We start from the raw sequence: 26,712 nt of genomic DNA, 5'->3' as shown, positions 1-26,712 counted from the left end.
TAGGTCTTTTTAGAGCTTGACCTTCATGAGCATCACTATCAGAGACCTCGTTTGCAGTCATCATAGACAAACAGTCTCAGTATTCAGGGGTGTGTGTGGTAGCACAGAATTTACTGTGCACAGCCTTAGCAGAAACTGGTTTGAGAAGCATTGATCTATAGCATATTCCCTCCTGCTTTGTGCATCTGGTGCAAGACATTACCAGCCATGGTCCTCCCTTGACTTCCTTGCGGGGTCTCTTCCACAGTCTACCAGATTTGAGAACACAAAAGGACAAAGAAGCATTTCTCCTGGTCCGTCTGCTTGCCACCTTCTATATTTAAGTCCAGTTTTCTTGTAAGGGGGCTGGTCAGGGCCATCCTGGCTCATAAAACAACTGAAGGAGCCCTGGGGAGCCACTGTCATCTTGGACCTGAGTCACTCCTGGAGCCATCTCTCCTCTTGCTGCTGATATACACCACACAGCCCTTGGCTGTATGAAAGTTTTGATGTGTCACTTGTTGGCTTATAGCAGAACTGGCAAAGGTAAGGAGAGTGCTCAGAGCAGCTTCTGTACAAAGAGCCAAGTAGGCAAGGTCCAACCAGCTAGGATGGGGCTCCAGGACCCGTCACATCTGGGGTAGCGCAGGGACAGTGATGAGGGAGTAGTCATTATACTAGGGAGAATCAGATTAAAATATCAGGTAGCAGTTTTTAGAACAATAGAAGATGCTTTTTCACACAATTTGTCTTGCACACAGTGGTGAATGAAAAATCCACTGAGAGCTATTAAATACGGGGATAGTATCTTTGGTCCAGGAAGTCTCTGGTATTTCTGGGGAAGTATCACTACAGGCTTTCCTGGCATTTATATCTTCCCTAGGCATCTGCTACAGGCCACTGTCAGAGACAGGATACGTGGCTACGATGGCCAGACAGGTTGGCTGCCCCAGGAACAGCCAGTCCCTGACACAGGTACAACACCCCACCTCAAAAATCCCTGTCTTCCCATAGCTCGTTTGCAGTTCCCTGCTTGGATGGAAGTTTTCAGTGCAGGATTTTGCTCAGTGGTGGCAAGGAAGCCCATCGCTCGCTGAAATCTTCATGCCGTTGGAGTGGGATGGTTGGGGTTTGGGAAAATCTTGCTGGACCACAATGTGGACTATTTCTGTGTGACCTGGTCTTGACTAGGTACTAGCTAACTAGCCTGGCCCCTGATGTGTGAATGGAGCAATGTTTTGCCAACGTGTCGCTTTTCGTCTGTTCACATAGCCCTGGAGTCTTCAGACAATGGCCCTGCCTGTTTTGCCAAGGGCTGCACAAGTCTCTAGGACAGCGTTTGGAAATTTGCTAGATTTTCTAGCAAAATGTGTAGGTTGCTCAAAATGGCAACTTGTCACTTGCGTCATCAGTGCCACATGTTACCAATACAGATTGGTTTTCAAAATGAGACTGGTGAAGGAATTCAGAGAACTTCAAAGGGGTCATCTTAGCTATCCTCCAACTTTTCTGGCCTTACATTATGAAAAAGAGGGTACAGGACGGGGGAGGAGGTGTAAGAGAAAGCAATGTGCTGGGTTTTGATGGTTCTGCATATCAAACTTGTTTCCAAGATATGGTGATACTCCTCAGCTGCTGGTGTCCATGTCTGGCACTCTAGAAGTGCTGCTGGGTCAAGCTCCAGCCTTTCACCAGCAACCTTCAGAGCCTGCTCTTTGGAAGCTGCAGCCAAAGGGTTTTCTTGCTGAACAAGAAAAGATTTCTTTTTTCATTAAAGGAACACAAATTTCTATGGGCAGGAGGTTGTGATAGTGCCACAAAAGAGTTAAAGGGGATTTCCTACCGGGACTTCTGTTCCCTGAAGAATCCTTGAAATTTGTGGTAGTACCTGTGGGCTAAGGATCATGTGCCCTCCTTGGTGTCTTGATGTAGGAGGTGTAAAACAGCACGGATGGGCAGAGATGCTGTCGAGCTTTCTCACCTGCTCAGGGCTTCATTTCTTTGCTGTGGCCATGATCTCAGAGGCAAATTCTGACCAGTAGCACAAAAAAATAGCCAACTGCTTTGGGAATGTCTGGGGTGAACCCTCATTCTGGGGGGAAAGTATTATTTCTACTCTCTCCTACCAGATAGGCATCAGAGGTGAGTCAACCTCACAGAAGATGAATTGTGCAGCCATAAAAATGTAAGCAATAAGGTAAGCAATATGGTTTTCATTACAGATGAATGCTGTTCTCCAGGGAGCAACATTAGTGCTTTAAAGAACTGAGAATTCTTCCTGATGATATTTTATTTTGATTTCTGCTCCAGGCTCTCAGAGCTGCCACTCAGGACTGTTGCTTACTTCACAAAGATTTTATTTCTGAAGCACCAACAGGACAATAACTAATTCCGTAGGTAATCCAGAAAAAAATTTCCTTTTACAAGAAGAAAAGAACTCTCTCACAGAACTCTCCCGTGCCATCACGGTTTTGGATTCAGAGGGGCCAGTTTGCTGCACACAAACACAAATTTGCAGCCAGTACCACATCCCTTCTAACATGATCATTTCTCCTGGACTTCTCTGACATCTCTGTTCTTCACGGGCTCCCCAGATTGAATTGACACCCCCAACCTCCCTCACCAATCCCCTGCATTTTGGGACTCCTAAAATATGGGCTTTTGAAGAGGCAGCGAGCTGCTCCGCTGCCAACAGCTTCTTCTGGTATTGCCTAAGGAACAGCAGCAGGGGAAAAGCTAGCACCGATGAACCACCACTGCTTTTAGACCAGCACTGACACAAGGTCCTGCATACGTTACTCTGCCACTCACCAAACTACAGTGGTGTCAGTAAAGCAGTGGATGTTTAAGACAGGTGACATGATAACCTGTGAACCAAGGCAATATTCTGCTGCAAGTAACATCTGCTGACAGCCTTAACTGGCAGCCAGGCTGCATCTCAAGTCATTTATATCTGATTTTCTGGCACAGTGGAAAAGGTAAACTTTGTTTTTTTTAAAGTGAAAAGGGCTTTTTTTTCTTTTTTTTTTTTTTTAATTTAATTTGACAAGGGGGAAATAAGCTCCACATAGCCAGTGGAAAGCCTGCTTTAAATGTCAAAGCATCTACAAACACGAAGTGAACACCTAAAAGCCAAAATATGTGCTGATGCTCTTTTTCCAGTACACTTGGCCATCAAGCTGACCAGCATCAATTCATTGACATTCAGCATTCCCAGATATCTCAGAGCTGTTTACGAGCGCTCATGGGTGTCCGTTTGATTGACGAGTGAATGGCAGCCAAGCCAGAGAAACTCTGTTGAGTACGAACTGTTCCTTTCTCCTACTCAGGGCTCCTTGTAAGAGAATTAGTCTTTAAAATATTCCCTTTCTAAAAACAGAGGGGAGGGGGAGAGGGCTTTGGGGGCCAATGGATGAACAGGAAGCCACTTTCAGTCGTTTCTGTGCAGCATTGATTTGACTTTTCACCATCATTGGTTGCACAGAGCCACGGAGCGGGTTTCTGGGTGAGCTGAGCAGAGATGAGCTGATGGATCGTTACTGACACATGCTCTGTGTAAATGCGATGGCTGATCAGCACGGGGACGGGTGAGCCAAGGAGGGAGCTGTGAGGGGGTTGCTTTGGACCCTTCCCCACAGCTTCTGGGGGGGTCTGGGAAACGAGCAGAGTTAAGGTGAGAGTGGCACAGAGAGGTGGCATTGGCAGAGGCGTGGGTTTGTGTCGGTGGTAGCAGCATAACCCAAACTGGTGAGTGGGGCGTTCGTCCCGCTCCCTTAGCGAGCGGCGGGGCTCGTTCCTCTGGCCAGCGAACCATGGTGGGCTGTCCAGGCACGTGCGCTGCAGCCGGTCCCCTGCTGCCAGGCTCATCATAGCCGGCCTCCCTCCATCCACAGGTACCTGGTACATCGCAACCAGTCACAGCCCTGTCCCTTCAAAGCCCAACTGGGTGGCTATGGAGGGTAGAGAGGACAGGCCTCCTTCCCCTTCCTCCCATAAGTCAAACACTTTCTAAATGTGCCGCTGCAACAGGAAAATTGGCTTTGTCTTTGCAAATGCTGTAGTGCCAAATGATGCCTCTGAGCCCTCGGGCTCTCTGCTCCCCATGCCCCTGAGTGCTCTGCGGTGGAAATGCAGGAGCAGCTCGAGCTGCAGCCACGAGCAGCCTCGTCAGACCTCAGCAAACTCCCCCTAATTATTTACAGAGGAAACAAGAGGCTTCTTAGGCCTCTACGCATAAGATGAACTTAAAGTCATTTAACGTGCCACTGAGTTTAATGCTGCTTCGAGAGTGTCCTTTTCCACCGTGAAAATGGAAGCGAGCGCTTGGCTCACCACAGCAGCTCCTGCATGGAGTCAGCTCTCCTCCAGCACTGGGAGCGCAGGTAAGGCACGGCGAGGAGCCAGGCTGGCTTCCTGGCAAGGATGAGGAGGGAGAGGAGGACTAGGTGAGGGAGAGGAGGACTAGGTGAGGGAGAGGAGGACTAGGTGAGGGAGGGATGGAGAAGGGCAGGCTGAGTCCTGCCAACGCAGCAGGAGTCAGTCTGGCTGTGACGGGGCTTGTGCTCCCTGGGAAGATTTTGGCCTGACAGCACAGTTTGTTGCAGAAATGTGATGGATTTACCTTGTTGAGGAAAGAAGCAGGTTTGCTCAGGTCCCTGCTGCCCCTGGCTCTCCACTCTCAGTGACACTGCAAAAGATGAAGCGGTTGGCCACTGAAGAGGCAACCAGGTAATTTCAGTCTCCAGCAGATCGGCTGTTGGGTCTCCCACACTGCATAAGTTCCCTGGGAACGTCAGATGACAGGAATCCATACCAGAGGAAGAAAATACACAAAGCTGGTTGAAAATGCTGCTGGCCTGGGGTTAAAGCCCATTGCTTTGGTCACACCAATCTTCTCTGTGACTCCTTCCCGTGCTGCTTTCTTTATCACATCAAACGTAGGCTGCTCAGGCTCACTTTTGAGGCGCATCCCCACCCTCCCTCATCTCTCTCTCCTGCCTCGGATGTCAGGTCCTACCTTCCTTAGCTGATGATCCCATTACTCAGTTGTTAAATCCTTAAACTAGCAGTACATGATTCTCTCCCAAGGTGCCTTTAATACTCTACAACTAGTGTAGTGATTCTTACTGCCTCCTGGTATCTCCTGGGGCACCTGTCTGTCTGCATCCATCTGTTATCTTTTTGTCCTAAATTGAAAACCTGTTGAGACAGGGGCTTTCTGTTTCTTTTGCACCTGGAAAGCCTGAGGACAGAGGGTCCCCAGCTGGATTCAGGCCTTACATCTGGTAACAGGTGATTTATATTTCATGGCTGCAGAGTTGTTTGGCTTTTTGGGGAAATCTCCTCCCTGCAGTAAAGACCAAGTCGTCGTTACCTCACAGCAAATAATCAGATGAGTAAATGAACCTGAAATTTCAGCTTCTAATCAGAGGGTTTCCTGAGGGAGGATAGCCCTGGTCCCCCATGGCCAGAGGTTTTCATCTCTCCTTCCTAAAAGAAGAGACAAAAATATTGGCTTAAAGGCAGACAGGTTATACATCAGTGACAAAAAAAAAAAAATCTTGTGCCCTATTTGTCCCACATATATGGAGCAAAAAGGGCAATCCCTTTGGAAGAGCCTGGGTGCAGAGCGAGGACAGCAGTCCCACGCCATCGCAGTCGGGGAGTCGCCTAAACTGAGAGCACGAAGCTCAGCTCTGCAGCGGCTGTTTCACTCCCACCAGGTGAGAGCAAGCCGAGCACTGGGGCCACAGCACCGACCTCCTCTGCTCCCCCTTTTCGGCTGCCCAAGCTGCTCCCCACCAGCAAACACCCAACCAAAGCTGCAGCACCGCAGCATTTACCTGCTCTCGGCGTTGCACCGTGTCAGCCCTCCTGCACGTCAGGCGTGCCGGCGTGCCCCGCTCGCGTGAGTCACCCCCGTCTCGGCTGTGATCTCGGGGTGCCCGTGGGTCCCGCTGGGGAAACCAGGCTGCTGTCTGCAGAGGTGACGTTGCTAGAAGAGCACTAGCCTGGTTTCAGTGTCCTGGTTTTATTTGTTCGTTCAGTGGTTCCACCCTGCGCCCCACCCCGACGGTGGTTAGCGCGGCTTTAATTACTAGACGTCCCGGTGGGGATTGCGTTAGGCTGAGGAGATTAGACCGGTGTAGGTCACTCTGCCAGGGCAGGTGAGCCATGGTCAGTAGGATGCCGTGACACACTGCCCCGAGCAGCGGCCGGCAGGATTCGGCACGGCCGCAGCTACCGAGCCGTGCCGGCGCGGTGCTGGCAAAGCCGGGGCACGGCCGGAGCGCCTGGCTGAGCCCCACGTACGTGTGCCCCTGGCACGGGCTGCAGCAAGCAGTACCAGCGCAGGCTGGTGTAAAATAACTCCCTGGGATGCACTTGTCTCAACAAGCCTCAAGGGCACGGGTTTCCCAGAGGCTTCTAAACAAAACCGATCTCCCCCTGCCAAGACAGCCTAACTATGCAACGGTGATGGTTTTGTGGCTAAAGCCCGGGACAGGGGTTCACGTGACGTAGGTGCGGTACCATCACTGCCGCTTTCTGCCCAACCTCAGGCAAACCCCTTAGCTTCTCCATGCATCGGTCTCCACGTGGGTCTGGTTATGAGGGGGTCAAGAGGCTAGGGAGCCTCTGGGGTTCCCCCAGGGGAAGGTGCCCCACGTGCACTCAGAGGGGTAGCTAGTAGGTGGTCCTTATCTGTTTCTTGGCTTTTTTTCTTCTTCAAAATACTGGATCTGGCTGCCCGATTGTTGCAGCTGGATGCGGCGCTGCCCATCTGTGTGAGCTGTGGACTCCTTTCTCGGGGCTTGCCAGCCCGCAGCCCTTCTGCTGACCGGAGGACCACCGAGAGTGTGACTCTGGCTTCACAGCCCAGCACAGGGCAACTGCAAAGCTCTTTCTGTTCTTTCAAAAGCTAATGTAAAAAATGATGATAAGCTAAATCAAGATCTATGCAGCCATTATGTGGGATTCCAGACCTTGCACCTGTAGCATAATACATAACAGAGCCAGATAACTACCTCGACTAATGATTGCTCTGAACAGCATACAAATCACATTTTGCAGGGTGAGCTGAAAGCCATTTTTCAGTCAAAGCTGATGAGCTTGCAAAGACTTTCTTTGCCCAGCTCTCTCTGACTGCAGGTTTGTCCTCTTCTCCTTGGAATCCTTCCTGTTATTTTTCTACCTTCCTGTCGCAGGATGCAACATTCATTACAATAATAGATCAAACTTTGAGTGGAAAAACTCTGCTTTACAGTTGTCTTCAAGATTTCCCAGTTTTGTTCCTGTTTACCGATCTGCAGCCCTGACCTCTCAGCTCGCCCTGCCAGGTACAACATTGTAATAACATGGCAAAAACAAACCCAGCGGGCCTGTGTCCATACCCATTATTAGCAGGTAGAGTGATTTCACAGGATACATTGATGGGCAAAAGATGGAACATGAAGCTTTTAATCTGCCCAGCACTTTTCAATCATTATGTGTCTTGGCCTTAACATAATTAGGTTTTTATACCGAGGGGTATGAAATGATCTTATTCAGCCAGCTCATGGTGGCTAAGAATAACCCAGGCAGAGCCCCGCACATCAGGGCAGCCCTCTCAGGCAGACATCAGCGTTTTATGCAATGTGGGTGGTCAGACGCTGGGACAGGGTCCTGGAGAGGTGGTGCAATTGCCATTTTTACTCAAAACTTAACTGGAGAAGACCTCAAAATGCAAAATTATCCCTGCTTTGAGTGGGGTTTGAGACCTCGAGAGACCTTCTGAGGTGTTCTGAGATGCTGTGTGCTCTGTCAGAGCTTTTGGAGCATCACCAGCAGTTGCAGCAGGACTCCCTGCAGAAATCCTTCCTGGTGAGGACTTGCCACCCTGACAGTGACCGAGCTGGAGAGAGGAAGCTCAGTGCTGCATGAGGACATACACAACGCATCGGGTGTTTGCGCAGTTTGCTAAACACACACACAGCTCCCGGGCAGAACTGGGGAGGGAACACTGCTCTGCTGCTTCCCGTCTGTCATTGCAGTCATAGTTAACACATGTTTAGAGGACTATTTCCAAAAGCATCTTAAAACCAAGGTCCTCTTACCTGGAAGCAGACCTGAAGTCCTCAGTACTTAAGTCACATATAAAATACAAATGTGGGCATGTGGTAATAAAATCCTTCTCACCTAGTATTAATCACCCAAACCCAAGGTGTAAACTAGTTGTATAATTCCTCCTATAGTTAGAGAAGCGCCTGTAAAAGTCAGTTCCCGTTATCCTCTTAGCTGCCATCTTAAGACTGGATAAGTCATTCTCTGGAGGTACCTTTGCTTAGAGGCTTAGATAACTGGGAAAGACCAAATTCCTCAATATCAAACAGGCATGGGCAGAAGAGGAATCCCAGCCTAATGACGTAGCTTCTCTGGGAACTCAACCCAAGCTTAAAATTTTTCTATCTATTTCTTAACCTGAAAAAGTCAAGTGTTTTTTATAAACCCTGAGTAGACAGCCAGCTCTGGCTCTCTGCACCTAAATGCTTTTGAAATCTGGTCAGAGATGGTCCCCGCAAGTGCTCCAGATTCTCTAGTGAGATATATGGGAGGAAGTTTTGAGGCGGAAGAGCGACATCAGTGCAAATTTGTTTGGAGAGGTTTTTGTTGACTGCATTTCTGTGGGGTTTTTGCTTGTTTGTTTCCTGTTACTCTTATGTTATCAGCGTGAAAATATTAAATTATGTGACCAATGTAGCCAGTAAGACTAGCCACAACTCTTATATAACGTCTGGTTGCAGTAAACATCTCAACGATTATTTCTTTGATTGCAGTGCAAACATATCCTGTGTACAATATGTGGGTTACTGGGTAGAGTTATGTCATGACTCAAGATGAGCCAATATCATAAGCAACTCTTAATGAAGGGTGGGATTTGCATTAGTTTCTCTGTATTGACCTATTTCAGTTCCTACCGAAGGTAGCGGCTGACAGGGGAGGCCCTCGGGAAGGGAAATCTCAGATGATTTATGGTTATTGGGCACTCGCTCGTGTCAGAAGGTGGGGGACAGGTGTGAGAGGGATTTTTGTCACAGCAGCATCTCAAGGATGGGAGGAGTGGTCCCGCACTCGCCCTCATGCTCTTGCCTCCCTGCATCCCGCATTGCACCAGCCCAGGGCCTGCAGGGATATAGGTGCAGGACAAAAAAAAAAATCATCTGTCAAGGGTGGTTACACGTAAGCACGGTCTCTCTGGCTCAGGAAACCCTTTGGCCACAGGAGGGGAGAGCGTGCTGGGGAAGCTTCGCTGCCTGTTCAACCTCACGCTTTTCCCTTAGGCATCTGCTGTGGGCAGCCACTGGAGACAGGATACTGGGTTAGAGGGATCTTTGGTCTCTCCCAGGGTGGCTGTTTTCGTGTTGTATTCTGCTAGATAGTCCAAGACTCATTCTGTATTAAAAATAAAATCCTTGAACTCACATATTTCCTTATGGAAAAAACTAGCTATCTTGGGATCCTGCTTATATAACTGGAATAACTTTTGTTCTCTACCCCAGCAAAAGAAAGGCAAAAGGCTTTTATGTCCTGTAAGATATTAATGAACAGGGTTTCCTCTGAACAGAGGATGTTTGGAGCACTGCTAACATCTCCGCTCGGGAGAGGTTCGGTCCCTCGCGCTGGGGACAAGTCATCTTACGCAGCTTTTCTGAGCCATTACAAACCCACATCCCTCTGATTTTAGTAACAACTTTTACCGACTTATCCTCTGGCTGTACCTATTTTATAATAGTGGGTTTTTACAGAAAATAGCACCCAGCTCTCAAAGGAGGAGAATTAAGAGGCCTTATGACATTTTAAAGGGAGGGACGTTAAATTTTGCTCCCAGTTTCACCTTTCCTTTGAAAAGGGAAAGCAGTAGAGCAGTTTCCAGGAGCCACAACCCAGCCCATTAGAGATAGTGTGAGATGATTTAACCCGTCTAAAAAGGAAAATTAGGCAAAGATGGCAGAAACAGACAGGTAAAAAGTGACTTGCTGACAGGGAGATAAAAGCTATACCAAGTCACAAGCAAATTCAGGAACAAAGCACTGGTCTCCTGACAGCCAGTCCACCCTCTCTGCAAGTATTATTCATCAGGTAACAAAATTATTCTCGTGAATCATTGCCTTGTAAGAAACTTTGGAAAGCTCACAGCAGTGATGGAGTGATTGACTGGATTTTGAGCTTGCCTGTTCAGTCCTGGGAAAGCCCCACACAAAAGAGGGAATCAGTACCCAAAAAACCTGAAATGCCATGCAAGCAAACAGAGAGCATGAGAGGTGGGCAGTACACTGGTTCGGGGGCGGGAGGTTATAGTCGAAGAGATTTTCAAGAGTTCCTCTGCAACTGAGAAGCAGAAGTGGTTTGAATTTTCCTATTTTGAAGCCTTCATATCTATAGTCCAATTTAGGATGTAATTAAGGGATTTTTAAAAGAGAGTACACCAAAAAGAACTTAACAACCACCGATCTCTGGCATGTCTAATGCTGGAACAACCCCAAACGATGCCACAGATGAAATAGGAGCTTTCCATCTGTACAGTTTCACTGACGTACATATTTATTTCTGGTAGGTAGCTGCCTGGTTTACCAGTGTGGCTCACGTACTGCTGGTGCAAACAGGAGCTGGCAGGGGCATGTAGGGCACATCTTTGTCCATCTGCTTCGGCGTGTGGGCTAAGAGGAGCTCGGTTCACTCTGCTCCACTGCGCAGGGGATGGCTCCGTGTATGCACTGCACTGGGGGGGGGGAGGTGAAGCAGCTAGCTGTTAAATCAGTGCAGCTGCAAAACTGCCCTCTGAGGTGCCCCTCTCCTACATCAGCAGCCTCCTGGGTGGGAAGGATGGCTCTGTGCTTAGCTCAGGGCTGGCTGGGGGGGGGGGAGGGCAGATCGCCTGGCTGAGCATGTTCTGCGAGAGGTAGATGTTAACCAGAGTTTACTGAAGGGTGAACTAGAGCTATTCTGAGCACCCTGGGAACCCTAGAGTGCATGGCCCCAACTTGGGAAGGATGTTGGATCCATCCTACATAGGCATTACAAACTACCATTAGCTTTATCACACCAAAATTTTTCACCATAGTATGCAAAGTTGACTTGGCAATAGCCCAGAATATTTTCCACGTTCAAGTGTAACGACTACACCTTCCCTTTGCATTCTCCACCGCTGCATATAAGATTCCTGTTCAGCATCTTAGGTTATAAATGCCTTGAGACAGAAATGGTCTTTTGGGTCTGTGTTTATCCAGTATGTGGCTTCCTGCCAGTCTGGCCAAAGGCTGGAGTCCCTTAGTACCTTCACATCACAGAGAAAGATTAATCATAACGATCCTCAGCCTCTTGCATGTCTAGGTGATGAATCCTTCCCTCACCTTTGTAGTACCAGTGCATACAGAAGATCCATCAGGAGGGTGTGACTTTACAGTGCCCAAGTACAAAAAGTCCACCGATATTTTTCATGCACATTAAGCATCTGGTATCATCTGCCCCTTCTGAAGTGCAGTAAACTGTCTCCTACGCTGTGCTCAAGCTTTCCACAAGAAGCACTTTGCCAGCGCAGAGCGGTTTGTGCTCTGAGCATCACCGGCCCCTTTCTACAGATGGGGAAACTGAGATGCAGGGTGGGGGGAAGACAATCACCAGCGAGCGAGAGAGGAAACAAAATTCACCGTTTGGACCTTTATGCTCCATTCAGATCACACTGGCTCCCCTGCAGCTCCTCATCGCGGTGTCCTAATTCCTGGGAGCCTCCCGGGCGTAGTTTTGCAAGCCGCCTTGAGCTGGGTGTAACGTAGCCCTTATCTGCTGCTGCAAGCGGCTGGATAGCAGGATGTGTCCTCCTGGGGGTGTCAGGATTGACTCCCCTGCAGCTGCATTGCCCCGGCTGATAAGACCCCACCGGCCACGCTGGCAGCAGAGATGTCAATGGAGAATTTGAGGACTCGAGGCATGAGAGAGGAGGTTTGTTGTCGGAAAGGCCTAACACATGGACTGGCTTTCTTGTAGGAGGGAGTACTTGATGTGGGTGTTGCAGAGGAGCCGGGTCTGTTTTGTGTTGCTTGAGTCACGAGGGATCGGTGCTTGCAGGAATAAACGTGCCAGTAGTAGCATGAGTGGGTGGGAGAGGAAAAAATATTTGGGGCTGGTGCCTTCCACCTCCTGCTCTGGCTCGGCCCCATCGCCTCCCCCTCCCCGTTCCTCCTAACCACAGCAAAGGCTGCTTGGCTGCTGCTAAAGGGGAGCAGTTGGAAGCTTTACCTCAACACATTGCTCATGTGCAAATTAAGCAGCAGCATAAACAGGGAGGCGGCAGTAAATGTGCTTTATCTGCCGGGACAGAGTCCCACCGAACCGAGTGGGAGCTGGGTGATAAATGCTCCATCCTTAAGTCAGCCGTCTGGCAACTCTTGCCAAGGGACTCAGCCTGGAATGCGCAACTTGCCAGTTTGGATTAATGGAGTCGGTATAATATCAGGCTTAATGCCTGGTTATGGTCCTCCCATTTACTATTTCCTACACCTCATTCTGGGGTGTGTCTGGACCAAGACAAGCAGCACTGACCACTGTAAGGACTTAGCTGGCTAAAGAGGGATGTTGATGCATGAAGCCTTTGGTCATCTTGCAGGTCCTGAGAGTGGCTCAGTGCATTCCTGGGCCTATTTTCTTGGCATTTTGCACCGTTTTGCTCTAGTTCATCTACATCCACTTCTCTCTTCCAGGATCTGGGGATTTCTGTAGCGTGGGGAGCGGGGCCCATCAGAGCGAAGTCACCAGGCATTGTGTTACGGGATGTGGGTAGGAGCTGCAGCCAAACCAGGGCAGCTGAGTAGCTCTCTGTCCACCCCAGGAGGGAGCAGCTCCTACCTTTATGTAAGGATGTGGGTGTTGCTGGGAAATCAAAGGTCATCCCCTAGTTTAGGAGGTAGAGGCTTGAATGGAGGAAGGAGAAGCTTAGAGCCAACACCCGACTCTGCCTTGCATTTAATTATCTAATGTGTCAATGCACAAATATCAGCTCTGCTGACCTCAAACATGCAAAAATCCTGAGTCAACCCACTTCCCCTTGTCCCCCAGTGTGGGATTTCCATGCAAAGAGAATACACTGGGGTTCTTGTTTCCTTCTTATGTCGAAGCCTTCAGGGGACACGGTTTGCATTCGTCTTTAATCAAAGCAGCTGCCTTGAGGTAACCTCTAGGACCATAGGAGATGGGCTTGGAGAGCACCTCACAAGCTAATAAAAAAACTCTGAGTCGGGTCCTGCCAGCTGGGTCGCTGAGATTTTGTGGTTAAATACAAGGTCCCAGAACCCTGCAGCAACAAGAGGACCGGGGGTAAAGCACTGGGTACAAGTGGAGATGTGATGATGAGAGGGTTGGACAGGGGGGTTCAGTACAGCTCTGAACAACTTGCTGGTAAGGCTGCAGCCTCTTCCACTTCGTGATCTGGCCACTGCTTCCCTGAGGAGGATGGATGAGATAATACCCACAGGTATCACGGCAGGAAGGCCTCTGGGTTTGGATGTGTTGGGGTTTTTTCTAAGCAAGGATTCCTAGCACTTAGGAATGGCTGGTCCTGGTCAGAAACTTATCTCAAATGATCTGAGGACTCCTTTGATAAATGACCAGCAGATGTTTGCTGTAATGGAGCAATTCTCTATAGAGCAATCAGCTTCACAGGAAGCACCTTAAATCTCTAAATCAGGTGTCTTGTGCTTTACAGGGACTCCAGACAGATGGGTCTTAGATGAGAGGTTATAGCAGGTGCCCCACGGCCCAGGTAGCAGAGGGACTTGGGTTTGTCCTGGGGTGTTGTCATGGATGCTGAGGGTTTCCAGCCATACTCCACTGTAGGGATTTCTCTTATGGGTTTTTTGTAAGCATAACTTTATTTTTACATTTCCTTTCATAGGATTGGTGAAATTCTGTTTTTTGCTCACACCAGTATTATCTGATGTGGCTCCACTAAAGCTAACATTTGCTCTTTGGGACTTTTAGAATAAATATTGCATTACTTTATCCCCCAGCCCCTCAACATATCCATATATTAGCAACTCTAGGCTGGTTTAAGAACGTGTTTTATCTGCAAATTCCAGTTTAGTTTGAATTTTGCAGCTGACACTAAGCCATATTGCTGGTGGTTTCAGAAAGAGCCTTGAGCACTTTGAATGAGAGGGAACCTGTCAAGACACAGTCTTTGTGCTTAGCGCTTTTACGGCTCTGCTCTCTGTTAACCTGCCTGCACTTGGACCACGAGCCTCTTTATTTCCCCTGCCCTTTCATTGTGGGATTGCTCTTAATGCTGATGGATCAATAAGGCCTTTGTACCCTTCCACCTTCTGCAGGTGCTCCCCTTTATTTAATGCCAGCTAAAATGTTTTAAACAAAGCACAGAGACTCAGCCCACTTGTACTGGTTGGGTAGGTGCTATGAATTAGTTGGCAGGTTTTAATCCAGTAAAGCCTAGTTAACACTGTCCTTGTGCTGTAAGCTGATTATGATAAATAGGCATGCTGTGTCTTAGCAGACGCCTGAAATCAGATCAACCAAATGCAGTTAGACTGGCCAGGCGACATTTTTTTTCTTTCTTTCTTTCTTTTTTTTTCCTTTTAACTCCCTCAGTGGTAACACTGCCTTGGCTTTGCAGCGAGGTCTGCTTAGCATGCAGTGATGGCAATTGGCTGCCGTCCACCCGCCGGGGTCACTGAGATTAGAGGAGCTTCTGGAGGAATGCTGCGAGCTCACGTGAACCCTTGGCAGCTGCTGGCTCCCTTGCCCTTCAGCAGCAGGGGCTCTGCATCCCTGGCTGGGAGGAGGCTGGGGGACACTGGCGTGAGGTACATGCAACTGGGAGGAGGTAGCTGCAGCAAAACCAGATTCATTCCTGCCACCCCGTCGGCAATATGCCCTCTGCCCCGTGCGTGAGACAGGGGACAAGTGGGGTGCTTTGCCCTCCACCTTCCTGTTTGCAAGTGTAAGGAAGCCTCTGGCTTCCTAGAAAGAAAAATGTCCTGGTGCTCACACTCTTGAGTTTTCCCCCCGGCACTGGGAATGTCCGTGTGCCGCTGCCCTGCTCCGCAGGGGACGGGTCGGGACATAAAAGTTGCCTCCATGAACGGGGAGACTCAGCGGGGTTTGGGAGTCTGGGGCTCGAGGGGGACCTCTGAATCCAGCAAGGAGCTTTCTGGTTTGGGGCATCCCGTTGCCCCTGCCCTTTACAGCTCATCGGTGCGAGAGCGTTTTCCGCAGTTCTGCGGGGGTGATCCGGGACACCCCAGGCCTGCGGGGAAGGTTTCCAGTCCAAAGTGGGGCTCCCGAGTGAGTATTTCAGCATTTCATGTCTGAATACAGGCTCTGTTGAGCAGTGCGGAGAATAAAGCTCCCATTTAGGATATTGCTGCTGCCTAAGAGGCTTTAGGGATTGTTAAAACTCTTGTCTCTCAGGAAATAGTCTGGCTTCATCTGTTGCCAATTAGATCCATGGGGCAGTGCGGAGGCCCAGGGTGAGTGTTTGCAGCTCGCTGACCTTTCTGCCCACCTTCGGGGCCATGCGTGGGGGTAACGTAGGAGCACGGATAGGAGGGAAGCCCCCGCCGCAAGGAGAAGGTGCCAAAGCAATTGGGATGTGGAGGAAGGATTGGGCACCTTTCAGCTCAGCACTGACATGAATTAGGGCTTCCCGTGCATGCACACATGGGAGCTGAAACATCATCCTACAGTTTAGATCTGTTTTCCTCAAGGGTATTAAACCAACCTTGAAATAGGAAACAGGACATCAGCCGGCCAGTGGTAGAAAGTAGACCGTGTCCCTCCTGTAGTGCCCTGTCTACAGGCGGTCTGCCCCTGCATGGTCCTTCCATCAGCACCCCGAAGAGCAGGGCCCTCGGGGTAGTTTGGGCATAAACGAGATCAATTTGTGTTTGGGTTTTGGGCTGCCGGCAGCGCTGCGGTGAGAGGGTGGCCGTAACCTCTCAGCATGAAAGAGCGCCAAGGACCCGCCGAAGAGGAAACTATAACAAATTCAATCTTCTGCGGGTCTCCAGGGGAAACCTCCTCTGAAGTGGTTGTAGTCTTGCTCTGGGTTATTGCACAGCACGCTGCTGGCTGCGCTCCTGCTGAGGGTGATGAGGGAGCCGGGCGGCCGCGTGCTGCACGGCTGGACGTGCGACTGCGGGACGGCTGGCGGAGCCGGAGCTGCGTGGGAAGCAGAATATCTTCAGGTGGTGGGCAGGGTCTGGTGGAGAACTGCCGCTCCACGTCCCCCGTCCACCCTGCCCAGGCACCCTGGCACCGTGTGTGCAGGGAGGGGGCAGCGCAGGGTGTCCCTCCAAGCCCCGGGGTTCAGTTTCCAAAGCCTTTTGCTCCCCAAACGCCACAGTGTTTGCGCAGTGCTGACATAAATGAGCGGCCAGCTCTCCCGGAGTGCTTCTGAGCACGTTATGAGTTTGTAGACCCAACTGCCTGGAAACCAGGTACCCCCAGGAGCTTGTTTACTTTGCTTTGTTGTTCATTTTGGATGCCAGGTTTGAAAGGCGACCTGTGGCTTTGTACTTATTTCCAGCTTTTGTTGGCCTACCACATTCTTCCAGCTCCAAGAGCCCATGTTTCACCCATCTCGACCTACCAGTCTCCAGGTGACAGACTCGTCCCCTGGCAGGCTGCCCCTCGTTCTGCCAAGGCAGCCCTTCCTCTGCAGCCAGTCATTTGCCCCATCGTATCTGCTTTCAGGGTCAAGTCCCCAGTTCACCTCCCCTGGGTCCTATTTGGCTAGTAAATGTTGACTCATCTGTGGTTTCACTCCCCTGATTTTCTTCTTGCTTTACGAAATTGGGGCACGCAGAAGGCTAGACCACCCGGGAGATGGGCAGGCTGCCCTTACTGGTCCCAGTGTGGCCATGGACAGCTATCAGTGCAATGCAAAGGGGCCCAAAACCTCTCATTTCTGCACACAGCTTTGTGAAGGAAAGCTCCTTGGAGGGACACGGCTTTTACGGTGCATCACTCTGCCCTGTCCACTGTGCTTCACTGAGGAGGGGGGAAAAACAGGGAGAGATCCTACAGATCAGGGAAAGTACTGAGGTGTCAGACAGATGTCCATTAAACTTCGTAGTGCCTGAGCAATGGTCAAGTGGCAGCACAGTCTTGATGAGTTAGGGAAAGACAACCTTTGCAAGACATTTCTCTGAATTCAAACACCCTTGGGCAGGCTGGTCATAGGCCAGCAGAAGTGGAGGGCGTTCCCATGAGAGATACCTCATGCCAGACACCAGGGCTCTGCTTTATCTAAGGCCCCTGTATATAAGGAACATCCTCGCACACCGTGCAGCTGGGGAAGTCCACATGGGGCTTCACGGGGGCTTGAATGGAAGAGGACTCAGAACAATCACAGACAATCTGGCCTAAAGCAACGTCACTTCTCACTCTTGTTTTTAGCTACATCCATGGAGGATCAGTGGGCAGGAGAGGGAACCAGCAGTGGAGAGTCATGCATGCTACTGAAAAACACAAATCTCACCAAAGCCTGATACAGGAATTACTGAAAGGAAATGTAAGGATTATTTGGGATTTGGGTTCTTCAGTACCGTGTTTGCCTGGCTAATTGTCGTGGTTTAACCCCAACCAGCAGCTAAGCACCACACAGCCGCTCGCTCACTTCCCCCCCACCCAGTGGGATGCGGGAGAGAATTGGGAAAAAGAAGTAAAACTCATGCGTTGAGATAAGAACAGTTTAATAGAACAGAAAAGAAGAAACTAATAATGATAATGATAACACTAATAAAATGACAATAGTAATAATAAAAGGATTAGAATATACAAGTGATGCACAATGCAATTGTTCACCGATTGACACCCAGTTAGTCTCCAAGCGGTGATCCCCCCTGCCCCCACTCCCCCCAGTTTATACACTAGATGTGACATCACATGGTACAGAATACCCCTTTGGCCACTTTGGGTCAGCTGTCCTGGCTGTGTACCCTCCCAACTTCTTGTGTCCCTCCAGCTTTCTGGCTGGCTGGGCATCAGAAGCTGAAAAATCCTTGACTTTAGACTAAACATTACTTAGCAACAACTGAAAACATCAGTGTTATCAACATTCTTCTCATACTGAACTCAAAAACATAGCACTGTACCAGCTACTAGGAAGACAATTAACTCTATCCCAGCTGAAACCAGGACACTAATTAATTGCCTTAATGAGGGTGAGGCTCTTATCAGATCCAGGAGGGAGTCCACCTCAGGGAGAGTGGGGGGCAAAAATGAAGGGTAGATTAACATGTAAAGAGTGGTAGTGAGAAGTAAAGTTTCCTGTTGACCACAAGTAAATTCAATCAGGCTCTGTCCTTTCCTCCTCACTTTGATGTTGAGGGGCAAATGCTGAGAGCTGTTTGCTGGCTGCAGAGTCGCTAGGAGCATTGCTGAAAGCCGGGGAGGGGAGCAGCGTGCACGGCTCCCTCCCACGCTCGCGGTGCTCAGGGGGAACGCCGCATCTGCACTGGCGATGTTACCGCATCTCTTCTCACTGGAAACGGGAGCAAAATCCCGGGAGCTGAGGGACTGGCAGTCCCTGTTAATAAACAGGCATGAGGAATGCTTCTAGGCCTGAGCTGCGAAAGCAAAACGGGTGATGCCCAGGCTCGTCCTCTGCGTCTGCATGTCCCATGTGTGCACACAAGCAGAGCCCGACCCCACGGGTCGCTTCTCAGCAAAAGCTGTGACTCCCTGGGCAAGGCAGAGCAAGAACCCATTCTCCTTCTACCCTCAGAGATATAAAGCCCTGTTATGAATGGCGGTAGAAGATGCAAGCTCTTCCCTGTTTCTTATATGGTTTTTTTTTTATAAAATACTGTCTGGCTGTCTGACTACAGATCTGCGTAGTGCCAAGAGATACAGGTGTGGGTGTCGAACGCTCCCAAACCTGCTGATGTTTGTCGGTGCTGCAGGTGTGCTGCACCTCAGTGGGCCAGGGACAGAAAATGTAGGTGGGAAGTGGGTGTATAATGAAACCCCTGCACCCTCATGCTGCTGTTGGATTGCATCACACTTCAAATCAGACAAACAAATCAACGGGCCGGGGAACCCAGCCGTTCTGCCTGCTGACTAATCTCCCCTCCCCACGCCCCTGGCTGCTGAGCCCTGCCGTGGGCTTTTGGCATTGATGAGCCCTGTGGTTTGGTTTGGTAAGAGCTCAAAGCGGCTTGAATGGCAGGAGGAAACCCAAAGCTGGGGACCGTTCACCAAAGCTTTATGGCCACGGTGTTTCAAGCAGAGTGTAGCAGCAGCAAGTGACTCTCTAGAGCATGCGATGTTATAGAATAAAAGCGTGGGTGGCAGGGGATGTTAACGTGCTGGCAGTAATTCCCAGCTCTGTGACAATGAACCACTGATATCATCACATGCTGGGCCAGATCCGGCATTCCTCCTCTTGCCTGAGACCCTGGTGAAAGCTATAGGAATTGCCATCCAAGATAGTGATTGCAGGATCAGGCAGATGATGACACCCTGCTTTTCTTTCCTCGTTATCTCTGGCACTGCCTCTCTCTCTCTCTGTCTCTTTCCACTACTTGCAGTGTTTCATTCTGTGCTCGCGAAGTGTAAGGAGAGCCCAATGGAGAGCTCTAAAACATACATGATCCCTGGAAACTCCCTGAGCTTATACGGAAAATAGTCTTCTGCTTTGTTTCCAACAATTAAATTGCATCAGGAGATGCCCAACTCCATGTAATGTCTTGCTGCTGTTACCCTGGCCAAGCCATTGCTGGATGGTCTATAGTCAGGAGCAGCCAAGGAGGTGGGCTGTGCAGCAGCGCAGGGGGAGGGGGTCCGGGGCACCCTCTGCAGTAAGATGTCCTGGCGATCACCTTCATTAACACCTTTGAGACCCCTTTTGACAAGGCCCGGTGCAGATTACATGCTGAAGAAATCTCACCAAGCGTGTTTGGCCAATTCAAGTGTTTGTATGATTGCTGCTGCCTCCGTTCTCATGGCCTGCTAGGGCTTCCCATGGTGCGAATCTCTGGATCTCTGCAGGTTGAGCTGCTCCAGTTCTTTCCCAGCGGATGGCAGAGTGAATTCGTCTCTCCTCCTGCGCGTTGGGAAGAAATGCAGGAAGCGTGACCTGTATACACTGTTCCACCTCCAGCCTTTCTGCAAGCTGCAGCCTTGGAGAAAGTGAAGCATTTCCCCTGCATGTCTCCCCTGCTGACAGGCACCCTGAATTAAATTGGAAAGGGTTGGTGTTTGTGAACAACCCCAGATATGGCCTGGGAGGCTGATACAGCTTTTTAAGTAACGCTGAGCACTGGATGAACAATGAAATCCTAAATTTGCCTGAGTGAAATCACAGGTAACTGAAGTATCAGTCACGGCCTGAATTGGAAGATGTGCCATCCAAGCTGCCGGCACCGGCGGCCCCACACACTGCTCCCCTCGGGGACGTGTTCCCCCCGTGCTCAGCACGCAGCTGGAGCAAAAAGCTTTGCTGCTGACCAGCCAGGTGACACGGAACACAGAGGCCCCGGGACGGGTGCCGTGCACTTCCATTCCAGGCAGATTCGAGACATGCGCTGCCTTTCACGGCATGCCGGCTCCCGGTGCGGAGGTTGGCTGTTGAAGAGGGATGGAGGAGGCAGAGCCGTGGAGGTGTCTCGCTGCGAGCGCGGGGGCACGAGCGTGGCAGCTGGCCCGGGGCGGCAGGCTGCACTGTCCCTCTGACGCGGAGGTCAATACGTCCATCCATCTGCCTGCTCAGGGATCTCTGAGGCACAAGGCACCTTTGGGTGGGTATCAGTCAAAGCGAAGTTACCCTTTATCCCATCTGCTGGCTAAGGCTTAATTGGAAGTGCAAGCATAACCCAGTTGGGTTTTCCATTTGTCTCTAGTATGGCAGAAGGAGAGTTTCTCCTACTCAGTGGAGGACAACTTGCTGAAGGATTTTACTTCGCGTCAACCCAAATTGTTACAAATGGAAAATTAATCCAGGTTCAGTTAATAGTTTGTGCACTGGTGATCTCTCTGCCCATGGGCGGGCAGGAGACTTGTGTACGCTCACATTTGAACGCTCTTCACACCAGATGCAAGAGAAATGAGAAGTTGAAGAGCATGACGTCCCCGTAAGGGCAAGGTGGTCCCTGGTTTGGGTGGAAGCAGAACTGTACTTCAGAGACTGTTTTAACAGCTGCTAGTCTCGAGTGGGTGTAGCCACAACAGATATAAGTACTCAAGTTTCTTCCCATTTTTCTGTGTTGTCCGAGGATCTGAGCCGTGCTCCTCATGTTCGGGCCCCGGAGCTGCAGAGCCCCGGGTGTAGCTACCACAGCAGACCAAGGGAAACCGCGCCGATGGGGACCTGCCAAAGACAAATCCTCTGTCACTCAGACATGCTGAGCCTGGAAGCATTTTTCAAGTCTATTGGGTCAGCTGTGTGTGAGCCTTGTCCTTTGAGGTGACAGTGGCCATAGTGAGGTGGATCCTGACTGTGCGGTGGCCTCAGGGACCACCATTCCCAGCGTGAGGGCTGGGGAGGTCGGCTCCCTCCTAGAAGAGGGCTGGTGGCACCATCCCGCTGCCCCGCTCAGTGCAGACCCTGGCGTGGGGACCAGGAGCTGTGGGATCCCTGCCTCCAGCCCCACACACGATCACACCAGGCAGCTCTGCTCCCCCCGTTCTCTCTGCAGCACGGCATCTTTTTCCTTCTCTGTTTCCCTTCTGTAAGCGCTTTGATCTCTGCGTGGATTCAGTGCAAAAGCTGGGTGTTCCCGTACACCTTTTTGTCATTTGCCATTGCAAATATCAATTGCTTTGATGACATGTTACAAATTTGTCTTAAAAATATCGATTTAGTTTAGGGCTGGTGCTGCAAGCACGCAGGAAGATGTCCTTGTCAGCTTTTAAACACTTATAGCTGTAAAATAGCCGCGTTCCCAGGAGAGCACACCGGCTCACCCATTAAAGGATGCGCTTTCCTGCCTACTCATTTCACAGCGATAAAAAGGCCAGTCTGAACTATTACAAACACAGCTTATTTGTAGCTACAATACAACGAGTTGCTGATAGGTTTTAACCAGTGTGTCTGAACATGGGACAGCCATGTGATCCCTGCATCTTCACATCATGTACGCAGTTTCATCACTTTTAAGGCGTGATGATCTGATCCAGTGATTCCCAAGGCAAACCCTGTCATTCCTACTTGACTAGAGCATTTTTTGATTTGAGGACATCAAGAGAGGGAAACTCCACCACTTCCTTTGGTAGTTTGTTCCAGTGGTTAATCATTCTCGCTACTAAAAATGTAAGTCTCATTTCTCACATGAACTTGGTTGACTTTTGCTTCCCATCGCTGCCTTTTTGTGCTGGTCTCATCCACCGTGTGCAGTGGAAGTGGGCCAGATGACTGAGAGCATTTCAAGTTCAAATTCTAGTAATCCTGCAAAATTTTCTCTAGGACTGCAACTTATTTTCTCCAGGGAAATGATGGACAACATCTTCTGCAGCAGCTGGTGAGAAATAACCCTTCTGACTTGGAAGAATTGACCTCCACACTCTCCTCCCTCTCTGCCTCCAATTCTGCTGCAATTTTTCTTCTGCAGCTAATTAAGAGGGAATCCCCCACTGGAGGAAGAAACAGAAATAGAAAAATCCCTTTTCAGGAGTAGGCACTATGTAGCTAATCAAGCTGGGATTGTATTGTTAGGAGGAACCTTTCATAAATCAGGCCCACAGCAACCCACAGCAAGAGCATCTTTTTTAGTTCTGCAGAATAAGCTGGCTGAGAGCTTGCTGTACAGATGCAATCCGGTTCTTATGTGTGACAGCAAAAGAAAATGCCTCAATATGAGTTTAATTACAGTTGTTTTTATAAATCCTTTGCAATGTATATTTCAGCTACAACCACCTTGCAATTAATGACATAGACAGAAGCCTGCTGTAACCGAAATCTGACATAAAATCTGTCTCTACTTCCATATCCTTTCTTGAGCTCTGATCTAAAAAGAAAAGAAAAAAGTTTAAGGAGCTGAAAGAGAGAATTCCCGTATCTGGATGTTTTTGCAGTGTGGTAATGAGGCTGAAGTTACAAGGTGGAGCTATTAGCATTTAACAGCAAGGAAATATCAACACAATTGCTGCTTGCTGATGGGCTTCGTCTCCCACTGACCTGTGCTCGCTGGAGAATTAATGGGATGGTATTTGACGTGACAGCAATGCACTCATAATGTCTCGTAATCCCAAATGTCAGGGTCAAAACGCATGTCAGTCATTCCTCTGGGTTGTCTCTAACGTATCCAGCTGACATGGGTGCCTGAACTGCCTGGAAGGGAAGGAGGGAATCATTTGCAGCAAAGTGTTTAATGAGTGTCCACCACAAGACAGGGTTTATTTCTAGCTGTGGCTCCTTCTGCACTGAGCTCAGCATGTCACATCACCTCCTGCCTCCCCGGACCACGTCTGCATGGTAGCCAACGTGAGAGACGCTCACTGTAGCTTCTCCCAGGGTGTCCAAAATGATCTGATTCAGGCTGACAGCTACAATACACAGCAATAAATATGTATTGTAATGATCCTGTCAGTCGTGACTGGACTGGAGAAATGCCTTCTACCCAAGTTCTGAATTTGAGGACAAAGAATGGAAGCTGCATAAATGGATAAAATTGCCTGCTGTGAAAAATGGTGGGTGCTAAATCCTGGCCCCAATTAAGTGCTTTAGGGTTGGGGTTTAGGGAGGGATTTTTTTTGTTTTGGTTGTGGGAGGTTTTTTGCATGTCTGTGTGCTTGTGTCTAGATACAGCAGCTTGGAGGATGCCAGGATCAGCCGGCCCAAGTCATTATCTGGTGAGCTAGAAAACCGCCCCATTTATGGCTGGAGGAAGGCATTTCTCACAACAGTTTCAAGACTCGCTCCAGGTCAGATGCCTGTGTGGTCCCCATCACTGCCTGCCCTGAGCTCCTCTCTCTCTGAGATGTACGAAGTGATCCGTGGCTCCATGTTCCCACCTTCCCTCAGACAATGCCACCGTTTTTCCCTTATCTTCTTAATTTCAACTCTTCTCGGCTCTTATAACTCAGAGGTGGCAGAACAAGGTGTCCTTTCCACCCTCCAGGAGGGCAGTCGAAGGATCTTGCTGCTGTCACCGACCGGCATGACCTGTCCTGGGAGAGACAGTCCTGTGTTTGGTCACAGGTATCTGATGGCTTTGGGCATGGGATCTCTCCTCTCTCTGCAGGTCCTCGCCTGCATTCAGAGGGATGTTCGAATGTCCCCCCGTAATTCCTGTCTTGGTTATCTTACTACATGGCAGGAGTTTCTAGATTCTTGGAGTGCAGAAACTATTTCGAAAGAACAATACACTGTACGTCGCTCTCTGAAACAGGCAGAGCATTGCCAACGTCAAAGGGCTGGAGGATCACAGGTGGCTTTTCCAAACATCAGACCCCATTTTTCCTCTTGTGCACTAGGGTAGATGTGCAATGCAGGAGGCTTTCACTTAAGTGTCAAGTGAAACACAAAATGAGTATGTTTATGTCTGGCTGCAGAGTATCTGGAGCACTTCTCTTTTTGATTTATGCCGTGGGAAACAGAGAGGATTGGAGCAATAAGGCCCCGACACGTCGCACTTCCACGCTGCCCCAGAGCTCTTCCTGCTGAGGCCAGGCAGCCCCGAGCCCCCACCACTTGTGCCCGCAGCTGATCACCCCATTGCATCAAAATCCAAAGTGTCTCAGACAGGGAGAGCGGGCTTTGGCTGCCTTCGGCCCCTTCCTGGTTTCCAGTTCTTTCACAGGGTAAATCGAGCCTTTGTCCTGCTCAGCATCATGAGGCCGGGCTTCCCGCAGGCAGGCACAATGCCCTCTTGTTAAGGAATAAGCCTGTAGGGAGGAGGCTGAGCCTCGCAACACCTTCCAGCACCGGCCCCTGGGGCCTGAGCTAAATAGTGTGAAGGTGAGTGTTAATTGAGGACAGGATGCCTACCTGCTGCTCCTTCAGGGGAGTCATTGCCCCCCGGTATCCGCACCATCTCCCTCTTGAAGGTTTCTGTCCCCACAGCAAGAGCAGCAGAAGCAGACACATCTACCTCTCACCTGTTTGGTTTTTTTTTTTACAACCTGGGTATTATCTTAAAATAGAGCCACCTACGCCACGCCGGGCTGGATGGCCAGCATGAAGCAGGCACACCATTTCATCTCTCTGGGCTTAAAGCTGCAGCATGGAAAGGGCAAAGAAAGTTCAAAGTGTGAGCTGGTCAAGCTGAGCCCTCTGGAAATAACAGTCTAACCTCTGTCAGTCAGAGTGAAATCCCACAGTGAAATGTCTTTCTTGTCCCAAATTTACTGTAGGTCTGCCCTGGGCAGGGAGGACTCATATCTCTGCTCATGGCCCTTGCAAGGAGCTCTGGGCGGCTCCAGACCACCTTGAGGAGAGGGCTTGGGCAGGCGGTGGGAAAGGAGAGCAGATACTTAACCTGCCTTTAGGAACAACGTTGGGATATTGCCAAAATGTGCAAATAGCTCTCCTGTGGTCTCCCTGTGGCAGTGAGGGTGGTTTCTCCCCTCTTTAAACACACTAGTAGAAAATGCACGGGCAGTCTTCCCACGCTGACCTTGTGACAAGGTAGAGTCACCATATGGTGCCACCATATGGGAAATACATACCGAGCTGTGACTCTCCAGGCCTGTCTCATCCTGCTGCTGCATTTCTGTGGCTACAACTTTCCTCTCCCTTTGCCTTCCCTCCACAAGAAGGGAGCGGATGGAGGGAATCCCTGGGAAGCTCTGTCCCTTCCACATCCCTGGCTGCCTTCCCTCCCTGCCTCTGGAGGTTTGTGTTCAGAGGCCTCACACCATGTGTGTGCTTCTTGGTGGGACACCTCTATGGTCTGATGATATTTCTGGCTAGCTAGCAGCGCATCATGCACGGAGGGTGCGGCAGCGATCCGTGTGGTATAGGTATAGAAAAGAGAGTCCCTATCACCACGCATTCGTAACTCATCGCAGTGCCAGGCGCAGTGCCAGGCACAGACCCAGGAGCAAGCTAGCAATATCACAAATGTGTTTTATTCCCTGAAAAGCTTTAGTTGTTCTTCGTGGCTACTCGGTTCGTGGGGTTGTTAGGATAAAAAAACAGAGCGGCAGCTTCAGCAGCCTGTTGTCTGTAGGCTCAAGGACAGGGACGCCCCGGCTGCGCAGCGACCAATTTCTCTAGGACTGGCCTCCCCTGGTGGAACAGTTTCTAAAGGCAAAGCTGTTTCATCTGTCTCTAAGTCCCATGAGTTCAGGTGCCCAAGATCTTTCCAAACCAGTCCAAATAAATATTTTTTCTCCTTCCTGGTAGATAAGAGGTGTACTGTAAACAACCAAAAACTGTCAGTGATTCAGCCAGTGGAATGTGTGTCAGATGTCCCAATACCCAAAGTAGCACCACTAAGGTCTGGGTGGTGGTGTGTCCCAGCGACCAGCCTTCCCAACTGGGAAGCTGCCCCTCAAACCACACTTCCCAGAGCACTGCCTCTGGGGTGGCTCCCAAGAGGTCCCAGGGGTGCAGGGGAGGGAATGTGCATGTGTCTGTACCACGCTCCTGGAAGAGGAGAGTGGTGGGAACGAGAGCTGAGCATCAGGCAGGGCGGGTCACTTCACCACCCCCTCCCAAACTGGGCTTCCAGTATCACCGCAAGCAATGCTGGACAAATGTTCTGGCAAGTGACAAATTGTTTCCCAGCTCAGCCCCATTCC

General features: G+C 50.0%; 1 protein-coding gene and 1 long non-coding RNA gene across 2 annotated transcripts in view; one reads left to right on the top strand and one right to left on the bottom strand.

The window, feature by feature from the left end:
• LOC115348056 overlaps positions 1-26,066 on the top strand; it is a 96,690-nt gene extending 70,624 nt beyond the window's left edge. The window contains exons 5-6 of the mRNA XM_041127273.1: positions 17,425-17,539; positions 23,768-26,066. The gene's annotated coding sequence lies outside the window, so the exon portion shown is untranslated. The remainder of the gene's footprint in view (positions 1-17,424; positions 17,540-23,767) is intronic.
• Positions 2,347-12,264, bottom strand: LOC115348055. Its single transcript, XR_003925722.2, has 3 exons — positions 11,673-12,264; positions 5,823-6,036; positions 2,347-5,469 (listed from the first exon to the last, which is right to left on the bottom strand). It is a non-coding gene; the product is annotated as an uncharacterized LOC115348055 (long non-coding RNA).
• Positions 26,067-26,712: the final 646 nt, after the last annotated feature.

The sequence above is a fragment of the Aquila chrysaetos genome, chromosome 11 (genome assembly GCF_900496995.4).
Source record: "Aquila chrysaetos chrysaetos chromosome 11, bAquChr1.4, whole genome shotgun sequence".
Classification (NCBI taxonomy): domain Eukaryota; kingdom Metazoa; phylum Chordata; class Aves; order Accipitriformes; family Accipitridae; genus Aquila; species Aquila chrysaetos.
This window is presented reverse-complemented; position numbering and strand designations above follow the sequence as displayed.